The sequence below is a fragment of the Piliocolobus tephrosceles genome, chromosome 2 (assembly GCF_002776525.5).
Source record: "Piliocolobus tephrosceles isolate RC106 chromosome 2, ASM277652v3, whole genome shotgun sequence".
NCBI classification, from domain to species: Eukaryota; Metazoa; Chordata; class Mammalia; order Primates; family Cercopithecidae; genus Piliocolobus; species Piliocolobus tephrosceles.
This window is the reverse complement of record NC_045435.1, coordinates 181,377,682-181,391,816: the sequence shown is the minus strand read 5'-3', so window position 1 is coordinate 181,391,816 and position 14,135 is coordinate 181,377,682. Positions and strand designations below refer to the sequence as shown.

The following is a 14,135-nucleotide window of genomic DNA, read 5'->3' as shown; positions in this document are numbered from 1 at the left end:
TTTGATTCATTTCACGTATTTGTGAGAGAGTGTGTGTGGATGGGGTGTTCGCCTCTAAAATGCAGCTGACAACGAGTATTTGCAAAAATTAAACTATCTCTATCAGTGTGCATGAAATGTCATGTCAAATTTCACCTCTTAAACCTTGCTCCTGCTTTGTGGGCAGTAGATGTAAGAAGTGGCATATGCACACATCCATACCCATCTGCCCACACTCCCACGCTCACACATTTGGAAGTTGCTCACAGGTTGCACGCTGGTAAATACAAGACACATCTGCAAAATGTCTGCACCAGTGACATCTGATATTCTTGTGCCAGTCACTCCCCCAGAGATGAGATTTACATAGCAACAGACCCAGCAGGGTCCATTAAATTTCTCCTTACTCCTTCCTAGGGGCAGTGAGTGCCTATTAAGAAACCCCAATGGCTCTGTATGTTTTTCTGAGTCATCACTTGCTCTTTCAGCTGGCTGCCTCACCAGTACTCCCTCATGCTTGGTCTCTCTCTCTCTCTTTCGGGACTGGTATGCATGGCCACGCATTGTTAAACATTCCACACTCACACTAAGGTTGGTGTGACAGCTGGGGATCAGGCAGAGATCTGCAATGTGGTGGCACTCATGCACCTGTTGTTGGTAGTGAACTTCTGGCTGCCATTCAGTCAGCAGCTCTTAACTACTAAGGTGCCAGGACGAAATGAAATGCAACTGAAAAGTCATGCCCCATCACAAAGGTATGGTCCTAGTCAAATACCTTATACTTAAACCGATATGATTTTGCATGTCCCCACCCAAATCTCATATTGAATTGTAGTTTCCATAATCCCCATGTGTTATGGGAGGGACCCAGTGGGAGGTAATTAAATCATGGGGACAGTTACTTCCATGCTGCTGTTCTCATGATAGTGAGTGAGTTCTCATGAGATCTAATGATTTTATAGGGGGATTTTCCCTCTTTGATTGGTACTTCTCTCTCCTGCTGCCATGTGAACAAGGACATGTTTGCTTCCCCTTCTTCCATGATTGTAAGTTTTCTGAGGCTTCCCCAGCCATGGAGAACTGTGAGTTAATTAAATCTATTTCCTTTATAAATTGCCCACTCTTAGGCTGTTCTTTATTCCAGCATGAAAGTGGGCTAATACAGTAAATTGGCACCACAGAGAGTGGAGTGCTACTACAAGGATACCCCAAAATGTGGAAATGACTTTGTAACTGGGTCACAGGCAGAGGTTGGAACAGTTTGGAGGGCTCAGAAAAAGGCAGGAACATGTAGGAAAATTTGGAACTGATGCAGGATTATTTTGCTCCTTAGTTCAACTAAATCTGGGTTCTTGTCTGGCAACCAGGAAAAATTAGCCATGAGGACACATTTCTGGGAGAGGAGAGTGAAATTCATTAAGTGAAAGGGGAGCTCTCAGCAAAGAGAGGGTTCCTGCCAGCCAACTCCCACCTCACAGATTGAATACCAGGCTACCACACTGAGCTGAACTGAGGGGATCAAGCTGAGAAGCTGAGGAGGCCAAGCTCTTCTCCTGCATAAGACATGGTTTCCTGGTGGCCCCACCCCATTCCCACAGTGCATGTGGGCCTCCAGTTCATTGTGGGGATGCCCAGGCAAGCCCACTGTGCAGGTTTCTTTAGCTGCACAAAAACATCTGGTGTAAACATTTGTAGGGCAGGTCAGAGATTCTCTGGGGACCCTTGCTTGTCTGCCCCCTGCCTCTCCCAGAACTTCCTAGAGACTTGTTGAATGACTTTAACTAAAATGCTGGTAGTGATATGGACAATGAATTCCAGGCCGAGATGGTCTCAGATGGAAATGAGAAACTAATTGGGAACTAATGTAAAGGTCACTCTTGCTATACTTTAGCAAAAAGACTGGCAGCTTTTTGCCACTGCCCTAGAGATCTGTGAGACTTTGAACTTGAGAGATGATTTAGTATCTGGCAAAAGAAATTTCTAAGCAGCAAAGCATTTAAGAAGTGACAGAGCATAAAAGTTTTGAAAATGTGCAGCCTGACAATGCAGTAGAAAATAAAACCCCAATTCTGGGGAGGAATTCAAGCATACTGCAGAAATTTGCATAAGTATCAAGGAGCCAAATGCTAATTGACAAGATGACGGGAAAATGTCTTCAGGGCATCTCAAAGACCTTCATGGCAGCCCCTCCATCACAGGCCCACAGGCCTAGGAGGGAAAAATAGTTTCCAGGACCAGGTCCAGGGGCTCCCTGCTGTGTACAGCCTAGGGACTTGGTGCTTTGTTTCCCAGCAGCTCCAGCCATGACTAAAAGGGACCAAAGTACAATTCAGGCCATGGCTTCAAAAGGTTTAAGCCCCAAGCCTTGGCAACTTCCATGTGGTGCTGAGCCTGTAGGTGCACAGAAGTCAAGAACTGAGGTTTGCGAGCCTCTGCCTAGATTTCAGAGGATGTATGGAAACTCCTGGATGTCCAGGCAGAGGTGTGCTGCAGGGGCAGAGCCCTCATGGAGAACCTCTGCTAGGGCAGTGCAGAAGGGAAATGGGGGTTGGAGTCCCTACACAGAGTCTGCACTGGGGCATGGCCTAGTGGAGTTGTGAAAAGAGGGTTACCATCTTTCAGACCCCAGAATGGTAGGTACATTGACAGCTTGCACCACATGCCTGGAAAAGCTGCAAACACTCAATGCCAACCTGTGAAAGCAGCCAGGAAGATGACTGTACTCTGAAAAACAACAGGACTGGAGCTGCCCCAGGTCTTGGGAACCCCCTCTTGCATCAGTGCTACCTGCATGTGAGATATGGAGTCGAAGGAGATCATTTTGGATCTTTAGGGTTTAATAACTGTCCTATTGGATTTTTGAACTTGCATGGGGCCAATAGCCCCATTTTTGGGCAATTTCTCCCATTCATAATGGGTTTATTTACCCAATTCCTCTATCCCCATTGTATCTAGGCAGTAACTAACTTGGTTTTGATTTTACAGGTTCATAGGCAGAAGGGACTTGCCCTGTCTCAAATGAGGCTTTGAACTTGGAGTTTTGAGTTAATGTTGGAATGAGTTAAGAATTTGGGGGACTGTTGGAAAGGCATGATTGTGTTTTGAAAAGTGAGGACATGAGATTTGGGAGGGGCCAGGGGCAGAATGATATGGTTTGACTGTGTCACCACCCAAATCTCATCTGGAATTGTAGTTCCCATAATCCTCACCTGTCATGGGAGGGATCTAGTGGGAGGTAATTAATTCATGGGTGCAGTTACCCCCATGCTGCTGTTCTCATGATAATGAGTGAGTCCTCATAAGATCTGGTGGTTTTATAAGAGACTGTTCCCCTTTTGATGGGCTCTTCCCTCTTTGCTGCCATATGACGAAGGATGTGTTTACTTCTTTTTCCACCATGATTGTAAGTTTCCTGTGGCCTCCCAAGCCATGCAGAACTGTGAGTCAATTAAACTTCTTTCTTTTATAAATTACCCAGGATCAGACACTTCTTTATAGCAATATGAAAATGGACTAATACATAAACCCTACCATTAAAACTCTTCCCTTGGAGAATCACTGTTCACCTTAGCCTATTCGTGACACTGATAATGTTTGCAATAAAAATCTGTTTAACTTTTTTTGACGTGTGTCCTCCAAATATCTTGACTTTTGAACTCCCTACCTTCCACAGATAGTTCCCTAAGTATATACACATACATAAACACACATACATGTAGCACCCATTAACCAGAATTATGGGCAAATAATACTTGCATTTTCCTAAATCTGGGTTTTCTTGATTACTTGAGAAGCATATATTATAGTAGCTATAGCTCATGACCTAGCAGTGACCTTCAGCAAGTTTAAAAATAGTGACTATCTTAACAAGTTGTTGTGAAAGTTCAGTATAACAAAAGAACTAGACACAACATCAGGTTCCTTGTAAGCAGGTAATGAACATTAATTATTGTTAATTTCCTATGTAGACTATGTTTTTGGAAGTCCTAAATTATTCTTGTCAGTTACATTGTTTACTTTTTTCCCTACATGGTCAATTTTAAATATTTCTCTTTTTAAAGCTTCTGCCAAAATGATGTTTCTTATTAGTGTTAAGTCTAGGATTTATTTTTTGTCAGCAGGGTAACCAGTGCAGTGACCTTCTACAAACCAGTCATAGATACATCTTGCTCCGACTCCAGCTGAGCTAAGGCTGGGCCTAGAGCACTAGGACTCAGCTCCTGCAGTGTCACCTAAGTAGCTCCTGCAGTGTCACCTAAGTTCGTCTTTACTAAACTTGCATGTTTTTGGGAAAATAAAGGAGGGGATATCTAAAGCTCTGGACAACCTTGAGAAGCTCAATTTTTGCCACCCTGAAGAAAGTATAAGGATAGAGATTTAATGGAGCTGCTGCTGCTGGGTCTGTTGCTCTTGTAAGTCTCTCCTCTGGGGAAGTGAAGGGCACAACAATATCGGATGTCAGATTTTAAGGGAAGGAAGTATCTTCATCTCCTCTCCTGAACCACTAACTGAGATTATCCATTGCTTGCTGCCAAAAGAAAGACATAAATAAAAACAAAACTGAAAGTAAACAATAAAGCAAACAAAACATGCAAACAATGAAACCAAATCAAATCTTCTCAATTTAAACTCTGGGCTTAGCATGCCTCCTGTTGTGTTTTGATATTTTTGGGGTCATAAAAAAGTAAAAAGGTTATTTTATTTCCAGGGCCTTATAAAGCCAGATGGTAGGGGCCTCATCTATATTTTGGATACTTCTGGTATCCTCCACTGATTTAAGCCAGATTTAGACTCACCTCATACTAGGTTAAAAAAAAAAAAAGTGTTCTAAACATATGGAAATAGAAGCAGAATGGCAAGGCCTGGACTGAGATGAAGCAAGTGGGGCATTTGCATTGTCTGAAAAATTTAAGAAGTGCCAAAAATCTTAGTAATTGAGGTAAACAATATTTTAAAACAATATTTTAAAAAAATGAATGCAAAAAAATTGATGATGAACAAAATATCAAAATTTTAAATAAAGGCAAGATCAGCATTACTGAATATTTCTTTTACCTTAGACACTAAGATAGTTAGGCAAAGCACTGTGGGATGGAATTCAAATGTAGGAGTGATAGGAAAAAATTAGGTCAACAGTAAAAATTAATTGACAATTTCCATCAGACTAATGTTTATCAAGCTGATAAAATTCTAAGAAGCTGTATCTGACAGCAAAAATAGTTACTGAGAAAAATGTATAAGGAAACATCTTCCTAATTGTCTTAGCAAGCAAGATCAACATACATACTTTTCCCAAAGCAAAAGGGGACAGTGCGGTAGGAGAAAGGAAGATGTCTTGGATAGCTGTTGTTACTTTTCATGCGATCTTTTAAACTTCAAGATGTCCAGAATTATTTGTATTATTTTATTGCTAAGCAAATGGAACTTGGAGAGTAATTCTCAAATTAAAAACTTACATGGGAAAAGAGCAAGAATTTAGCTCTAGAATTTGCTCTAAAATCTTTGTTATTTTTCCTCCACTCTCTTTTGTGTGTGCCTTGGCTTTTTTATTTATAAAGTAGTAATAGCACTAATTCTTACCATTTCTTTTTAGTGCATAATGGTTGTAAACTCACTTTAAGCTACAAATACACAACAGAAATATAAAGTTTGTTTATTTTTTAATTCATTACCTATTTTTTGAGTATCAGGAAGTCAACTATTTTTGATCTGAAATATTGCAGGGTTGGGGAATAAGGAAGCTGCCATTTTGATTTTAAGGTTCACAGATTTGCAGGTCCTAAACACTTGAGTTCAGTAGTCTCAATTTTCCTTCTATCTCATGTTGGAAACAAAAATGTAGCTGCTTTATTTCTAGAATACACTGCCTTGAATCGATTATGAAGGCTGATAAGACATTATCTAGGCAATTTTCCAAATTTTTGCTGTTTCTTTGCTCCTAAGAGATTTGGTCCACAGGTAAAGATAAATCATCATATCTTAGAAATTTCCCCCGCCATTTTTCCTTTTTATTCCCCACTTCACCAATACAACAGAGTTTCTGCAGTAGGGTGACTGTCAATATTCCCCGGAGTGTCTCTTGAATGAGTAGTCAGACCTTACTCTAGATTTCATGGCAGCTGGAAATGGAATCTGTGTTTCAGATGATGAGCACTGGCTTTTCTGATTTGTTGATAAGTTCAAATTCATAGCAGGATTGTGAGGAATGCTGCTTCAGTTGCATAATTTGCTTATATGTAAATAACTTAGCATATTTGAAGTACAGTCTTTTATAACAAATATCTCTAGTAGGTAGTTTATTATTTATTAATCTAATGACTTAAAATTTCATGATAAAAGATTTAGTGCAAGAGAATGTCTAGCATTGCCCAAATTACTACTAATTGGTTGCTAATAGCTGTTACACTGGCTAGGTGTATAATTATGTAAAATTATACTGATGGCCTCAGGTGAGCCACTCTTTGGGAATGGAAATGTACTTGAGCAAGCAGAAACAAACTCAGAGTACTCAGACAGGTTCTTTTAAATATGTTATCTCCCTTGACCCAAACTCTTTCAGTTGAAGAGGAGAGTTCCTATGAAGGTCTAACTTTTGATGTTGTTTTGAAAATATATCTTCATAGGAAAAAGTATCGCAAACTAGGTAAATGGTTAAAAGTGTGGGCATCAACATCAGATACCCTGGCTGTACATTTTCACTTCTTTACTTTCAAGAACATCTGTTGTAACTTTGGACAAGCAATTTTACCTCAGTGACGCTTGCTTGCCTCACATAAAAAATACAGTTGTGAGATCTAACTAATAGTGTTGTTGTGAGAACAAATGAAATCATATATATGTGATGGCAAAAAAATACTAATAAAGAAATGCTCAGAGATGTTGTCTCCCCATCCCAGTCTACCACCGAGAATGCTTTCGTTGCTAACCTAGCTTTCAAATCTTAGATTCCTTCTGTGTGATCTGTCTCTGGTAGAGAAGCCTTTTGTGATGCAGAATAATCCAAAAGAGATTGAGCCTAAGACTCAGGAGGAAGATGGGAAGGACTTAAAGAAATGAAGTCAACAGATATAAAAGAAAAAAGAAGTAGGCAAGGAAGGAGAGTGTAGAATGGGAGTCTGGAGAATGTACGGATGCCAAGAGTTAAGAAAGTAACAAAAGCAGCTACCAGAAGTTTGTATTTGTTTTCTTTGAGGGACTGAAAAAAGAATTGGGCTTCTTATTTTATTTTATTTCATTTTTGACTGTTCTACTTTGAAACTTTGCATATGACCTTACTAAGGAACCTATTTAGTGCCCTTAATAACATATGATTAGACATGTAAGGTGAATATTATTGAACATGGCTCATAGGAAATCCAAAATAAACAAGAACTTTTATAATAATAATAATAATAATAATAATAATAATAATAATAATATAATGATGATGGTTATATCTGGAGTAAAATTCCAGCAAAAGCTTCATTGAATAGGCATGTCTTATTAACATATCATTACAGAGACTTGTATAATTGGAGCACTTAGAAAAAAATGAATATTTTGTCATCCCTTTCTTATGTGGATCACCTCAGAAAATATATTTCATTAGAAAAACTATTAGAGTAGCTTTCCATTCCTAATGAGATAAAAATTAACATGAATTGCTGACCTCTCCCTTAAATGAACCCTGGAGAAATTAGAAAAATAAAGGAATGAGAGACATTTTGGGAAATGTGAGGCCATTATTGTGCCTTGGTTTATATGTGTGTGTAGATGTGTGTGAGTGTGTGTACGAATGTGTGTGTGTGTGTGTGGTGTGATGGCATGGTCTGCGGACTTAAGGCAATTGAGGAACTAGACATGTAAGAGTCTATTTCTTGACCTCTTCTCACAGAAATTGCAATGGCCATGTTGTTGGTATTGAGTGGACAATATAAAAACAGCACAAAAAAACTGCTAGGATGAGGGTTGATGAAAATATTCTTTAGTATTTACTTCTTTAGTACCTTTCCTCCAAATTTCGTGTGTGGTGGATTAGAATTATGAAAAATACCTCTTTACGATATTCTTTATTTTTCTCTAAAAATTTAAAGGTGATCTTCTGACTGAGTTGCATTTGAGAGTGGTAGAGAGAGGAACACACACAGTTGTTCTGTGGAGTCTTGGGCCTATTTCTTGCCCTCTATTAGGACGTGGACCAAGGCCAGATCTTTGACTTATTACATTGTATATTATCATGGAACTGGCACCCCAGACCAATATGACTAGACACCTGAAGCTTACAAATTCTTTACAAAAAAATAACTTTAAATGCATGGTGATTTAAATACAACAAATATAATTTTAAAAGGGCAGATATTGGCATTGTGAAGTTATGAAATTTTAAATTAATACAAGTATAAGTATTTTGGTATCAAATACTTAGTATATAAAATAAAATGTTCAATAGATGATATAATTGAACACCACTGAAACATGGATTGGTAAGGTGAAAGATGTGATGAAAGAATTATTTTAGAAGATAGCAGGACATTATAAAAAAGAAACATAAAATGAAAGGTAGGAATTGTTGCAGTAGAAGTGCCATCAACTGATGTCTATGTTCCAGAGGAATCAAAAATGGAGGATTGGTGTCAGTGATTTGCTTACAACCAGTAAAACATGGCAAAAGTGGCACTTCTTGTATCTTCTGATGCTAAGTCAACAGAAGTCTTGCAGGTTCTATCTTAATCTCTTTGAATGCCTGTGCTCTAGATGTTCCCTCTCCAAAACCAGTCACCAAGTGAGAGAGATATTTCAAACCTCATTTAAGAGCTCTGGTCAGTTGTTCCAGTTGATCTCAACCTTTCAGCAATCTTCTTGTGGTAGTAGACTTATGAATGAAGAAGACATCTTGGAGGCAGATCTCTCAGCCACAAATCTGTCAGCCTCCAGCTGTTGGTCACTGTCATCAACCCAGTTAAGTCTCCAGACATTATGAAGTGGAGAAGAACCATCTTCACTGTACCCCTCTTGAATTCCTAACATATTGAATCTATGAGCATGAAATTTTGAATTGGTTGTCTTTGTTTGTGCTACTATGTTTTAGGACTATTTATTATGCTGTAGGTAACTGGAACATTTAATGTGTTCTTTATCAAGAGGTCCTTTTTACTGTAATGTAAAGAAACTCAAGTAGGCCCAATTTACATCTTTGATATATTCATTCATTCACTTGTTCTTCAAACATTTGTTAATCATCTATCATTTGTCAAGTGCTCTTCAAAGTGCTGAGGATACAATAGCATGTAACACAGACACGATAGCTGAACTCATAAAAATTACAGCTTTCTTCTGAATTCCTGGAGGAACAGAACTTGTACTCAAGTTAAAGCCATACATCCAGGCACAAAGAAACAAGTATTTATAGTTAATACAACATTGTGTGCCATATAGTCATAGATCAAGTAAATTAAATCATGAAATCAAGGAATAAAATGTATGAATATTGAAATGCCTGTATACTAAAGCTTCTGTGAATATATACACACAAATATATTGCCTTCTTAAATATGTACGTCATATACAATTAAATGTTCTCTTTGAATAACAATAAAGGCTTTGATCAAGAGCAAATGATTCTATCTAGAATAGTACTAATGAAGATGATTTTTTGTTTCTCAAACAGCATGATCAAGATCAACCATGAAGAACTCTGGAAGAAAATTCTATAAAATTACTGAGATTCAAAGCATTCTGGAGCTGACATTAACCTTTGAGCTTGCTGACTCCAACCGCCTTATTTTACAGCTGGAGCAACTGAGCTCCAGCAGGCAGTGAACCAGATGGGTCATGGTATCAGCGGTGGTGCAGAGCAAGCTAAACTCTGCGAGGTCAACTGAGGTCCTGTGTAACCCAGAGGGATCCTGGCATGAATTTTAAATTCTCTCCTCAATTCTGGCATCAGTTCTAGTATCCATATGTCTGTGCATACATAGAAGCTGAGGCAGAGAAACTCATGAGAATTGCCAAGGCCCTAGAATCCTGAAAACACTTGCTAATATCCTGTTGCCATGACAACCCACTCAGGAAAGAGCCTAGGTGCCAGACTTAGATTTTTTTTTTTTGTTCTGGGTCCCAGAGGAGTACCAGAGTGAGTTGATAACTCTTTTATTGCTACCTGGAGAGAAGCCTTTCCTGCCCCGTGTATCTTCCAATAGCAGACCGACACTCCAGGGATGGTAACTGATGCAACTGTGGCTGGTTTCATTTCCTTTAGAGACAAAGGTCTCCGATGATTATTGTGCCATGAAGAATAAGGGACTTGTGCAAGCTAACATGTCTGTAAAAACATGTGATTTCTTTAGTCCCAACTACCTCCGCATTTATGAGGCTCCCTGCTTTATTTTCCCCTACTTGTTTTTCACCAGTGCATCTGCTCCTTCCTGCAGAGGAAATGTTTGTACCGTTCAAATGGTTGGACTATGAGTCACAGATTAAACAGGAGGGACTTTTCTGAATGATGCTGAGCAAGGCCTTAATTAAAAGGAAGGAAGAAATTCTGGTGAGTGGTAGCAAGGTTGGGTAGCTTAGAGCCATGCAAAGTGCCAGCCTCTCCCTAGGTAATCACTCGCCTTCTGGCATGAAGTCATCCAAATTTAGGATACGTAAGATGCATAGGACCTGGAAATTCTCAGAACTGCATCATGATGCCTCCAGAACCTGTGTACCTGAATGTTGGCACAAGATAATGGTTACTAACACTCACTTGCTTCCTATATGTCAGACACTATTCTAAGCATTTTTATATTCTAACTCACTAAATCATCACAATAATTTAATGAGGTTGGTACTAGAGAAGTAAAGTGTTCCTTACATGGACACCCAGCTAAATCAGTGGCAGTGCCAGCACATGAATTCAGGAAGCCTACACTCTGTCCCAATGTGCCACCCCACCTCTACTGATACATGACTGTCTGGCTGGCTGGTGCTCGATGGCATCATATGCCTTCATCATGACTTGTTGAATATGCCATGACTTTCACATTCTTCGGCTCTATCCAAAATGCATTTGGCCATTATCTCCTTGTTTTCATATTCTACACTGCTGCCTTAGTTAAGATACTAATATTTATTTATTTATTTATTTATTTATTTATGGAGTCTTGCTCTGTCACCCAGGCTAGAGTACAGTGGCACAATCTCAGCTCATTGCAGCCTCTGCCTCCCGGTTCAACTGATTCTCCTGCCTCAGCCTACCAAGTAGCTGGGATTACAGGGGCAAGCCACCAGGCCTGGCTAATTTTTGTATTTTTAGTAGAGACAGGATTTCACCATGTTGGCAAGGCTGGTGTTGAACTCCTGACCTCAAGTGATCCTCACTCGTTGGCTTCCCCAAATGGTGGGAGCTACTGCACCTGGCCCTAATTCTTTCTTGACTGGGAAATTCAGCATCCATATATTATAGCTCCCTGCTTCCCATATTGGTTTTGTTCAATCCATTCTCCACATTGCAGCCAGAGTGATTATTCTAAAACCTATCTAAGATGTTTTTCACCCTTATTTTAAAACCACGCAATGATCTTCTTGTCTTCCGCTTGGTTCTCAAATCTTTAGCAGGCTATTCCTGTGTCTTAAGCACACTGCTGCCACAGTTAGGTTTTTCTCTGTTGTGATTGTCTATTTGGTCTAGCTTAATTGTGACCTAATCCAAGACAGAGCTTATGATTTTATCATTTTCTCCACTCCCTAAAACACGTTTTCGCATATGGTAAATGTGAAATAAGGCAAAGAAAGTTGAGTTAATAGTTATTGAATTAAGATGAATAGTTAGGCCTTGGTCTCCATATTAGGAAGCTGCCATGATATACTTCTGTTGTAGCTTACCCTATACATGAAATTACCATTATAGAGCATATATTCATCTCACAAAATAATTAAAGAATATGAATCTGACAGACACAGTATATACTACTCTGGAGAAAAAATTTTCTGAATCACAGAACAAATTGCTTTCAGTCTCAGTCCAGAAATCCTAGTCAGAGGTATGTTTTTGAAAATATCTGCCTTTTCTTTTAAGTACCCAAAGCCATGCTACTTCTACTAGGTGAACATTGCTCTGATTACTTTTAGTGCACATGATCCATTAATGTCATATGTCATAATACACCTTGTTAGAGAACATTGTTTTATAGTCTCAGTCATAAAAAGCCATATTTGTCGATCATGCACAGTGTTGAGAATCATGTATTAGAAAGTTTAGTGCAGAATGCACAGGAAATGCCCCAGTGTCCTGAGGAGAATTTCCTCAGTTCAGTTGATGGTACTTTCTTCCATTTAGCCATGTAATCTACCAACCTTGGGTCTGTCTTCCTCTCCCTCAGCTTCCACATTCAATAGCTATTGTTGAATCCATCCCCTCCCCATCTCCACTGCTACTACTTCTGCCCTAGGCTTTGTCATCTCCTAGTGGAAACTGGAATATCTTCCTCATTAGTTTCCCTGTCTCCTGTCTTTCTTCTTCAAAATGCTTTCATAGTATTTTATCAAGAAAGCAAAGCTTATCATGTCATTTCCTTATTTAAAACTCTCTGGCTACTCTTCATAATCCAAGTTCAGGCTAGCATTTAAAATCTCATATTATTTGGCTAACAGTTAAATTTACTGGGTGTCAGGCACTATTCTAAGTGCTTTAGTCCTCTTGTTGGCTTCTAAGGGTCTCCTTGTCTCCCCAGGAGACACTCCTATGAAGGAAGTGCTATTTTATCACTGCCTTACTTTCAACTTCAAGAACTTTGTATTCTCACTACATGTTGTACATATGTGAGGTACCTTGTATTTCAAGAGATTTTGTGCATATTATTTTCTCTGCTTGATATGACTTCCATTTCCTTCCCATCTCATTGTCTTAACTGGTTGCTCATCCTTTAAAGCTAGTTACAGGCATATCAAAAATTACAAGCTCCAAAAAAGAATGTTTTAACCTCATCCATGATGCCAGGCAAGGAGCCCATGTTCTGTTTCCATAACACCTTATATAAAATCTGAACATGATATATGTCATGAAGAACTCCTATTGTCTTTGTATGGACATATAATTGATCTAAGTCCCTAAAGACAGGAGCTATGCTTGATTCTGTATCGATCTTTGAATCCTACTTACTTCCAGTGGATGTTCAATAAGCACCTATTAAATAGAATAAGTACTTCCCTGCATATTCATGCAAAACAATATTTATATATTCTTTTATGACCAACCATGAGTATGAGTGATCATTGGGATTATAAAATGTGCTTTACTATTTTCTAATGTGTTCTTTCCCATCCTGAGTCTCAATATGCTTTATCTATCAGAAATATTTTATAATTATTATAATAAATATTCAGAAAACAATGAAACATTTATGATAATATATTACATTATAAGTACCACTTCAGGTATAAAAGAGAAAGAGAGGAAACCAGAATTGTTGTGAGAAAAAAGAGAGTTGAGATCTTTGATATATTATTCCAAGGCAACAGAAGTTAAGAAGGGTGACAACAATGAACTCAGGCAACTGACATCTCAGTGCGACAGTTTCATATTTCTAATAAAATTATGATGTTAGATACAGATACACTGTGGAAACAACAAGGGAAGAAAGAATAAGAAACCAGGAAAAAAGAAAGAGAAAATTGGATATAATCTGAGCACTGGTGATAGCTGAAAACACGAACAGTAAACTAATGGAGGGACAGAGTTTTAAGAAAGAAACTAAAGAGCGCGAAATAATACCTGGTTAGTGAGCCGGCTAGAAAGGGGATCAGCAAAGGAAAAGTGTTTATTTGTTGGCAAAAGCTCCAGGGACAAGTCAGCTCTTTATTGAGTTTGAACATAAGGAGAAGTACCCAAGAATGTAAGACTTTCATCACATTTGTTTCATCTGTCACTTTATTTACTTTCTCTTGAGAATTTAAATGGAGAGAGATCTGAGTGAATTTGAAATTTGTTATTTTATAATGTTAAGTCCAAAGCTTCTAAATAGTTTTGAGAAATCATAAGGTCTGTTAGAGATTTATTTAGCACATTTTAAAATGTGCCTGTTCCTTGCATTTGAAGTCCCCCTTCTGTTTTCTACACATTACCAGCTACATTCGACCTTCAAATAGAAGAAGAAAATTATGACTGACACTAACAGTGGTTAAGAGATTTCTACATG

At 38.6% G+C, this 14,135-nt stretch overlaps 1 long non-coding RNA gene across 1 annotated transcript in view; it reads left to right on the top strand.

Annotated features, from left to right (window-relative positions):
* The first annotated feature begins 582 nt into the window (after positions 1-582).
* Positions 583-14,135, top strand: part of LOC111544256 — a 530,430-nt gene continuing 516,877 nt past the window's right edge. The window contains exon 1 of the long non-coding RNA XR_002732086.2: positions 583-734. This is a non-coding gene — a long non-coding RNA (uncharacterized LOC111544256). The remainder of the gene's footprint in view (positions 735-14,135) is intronic.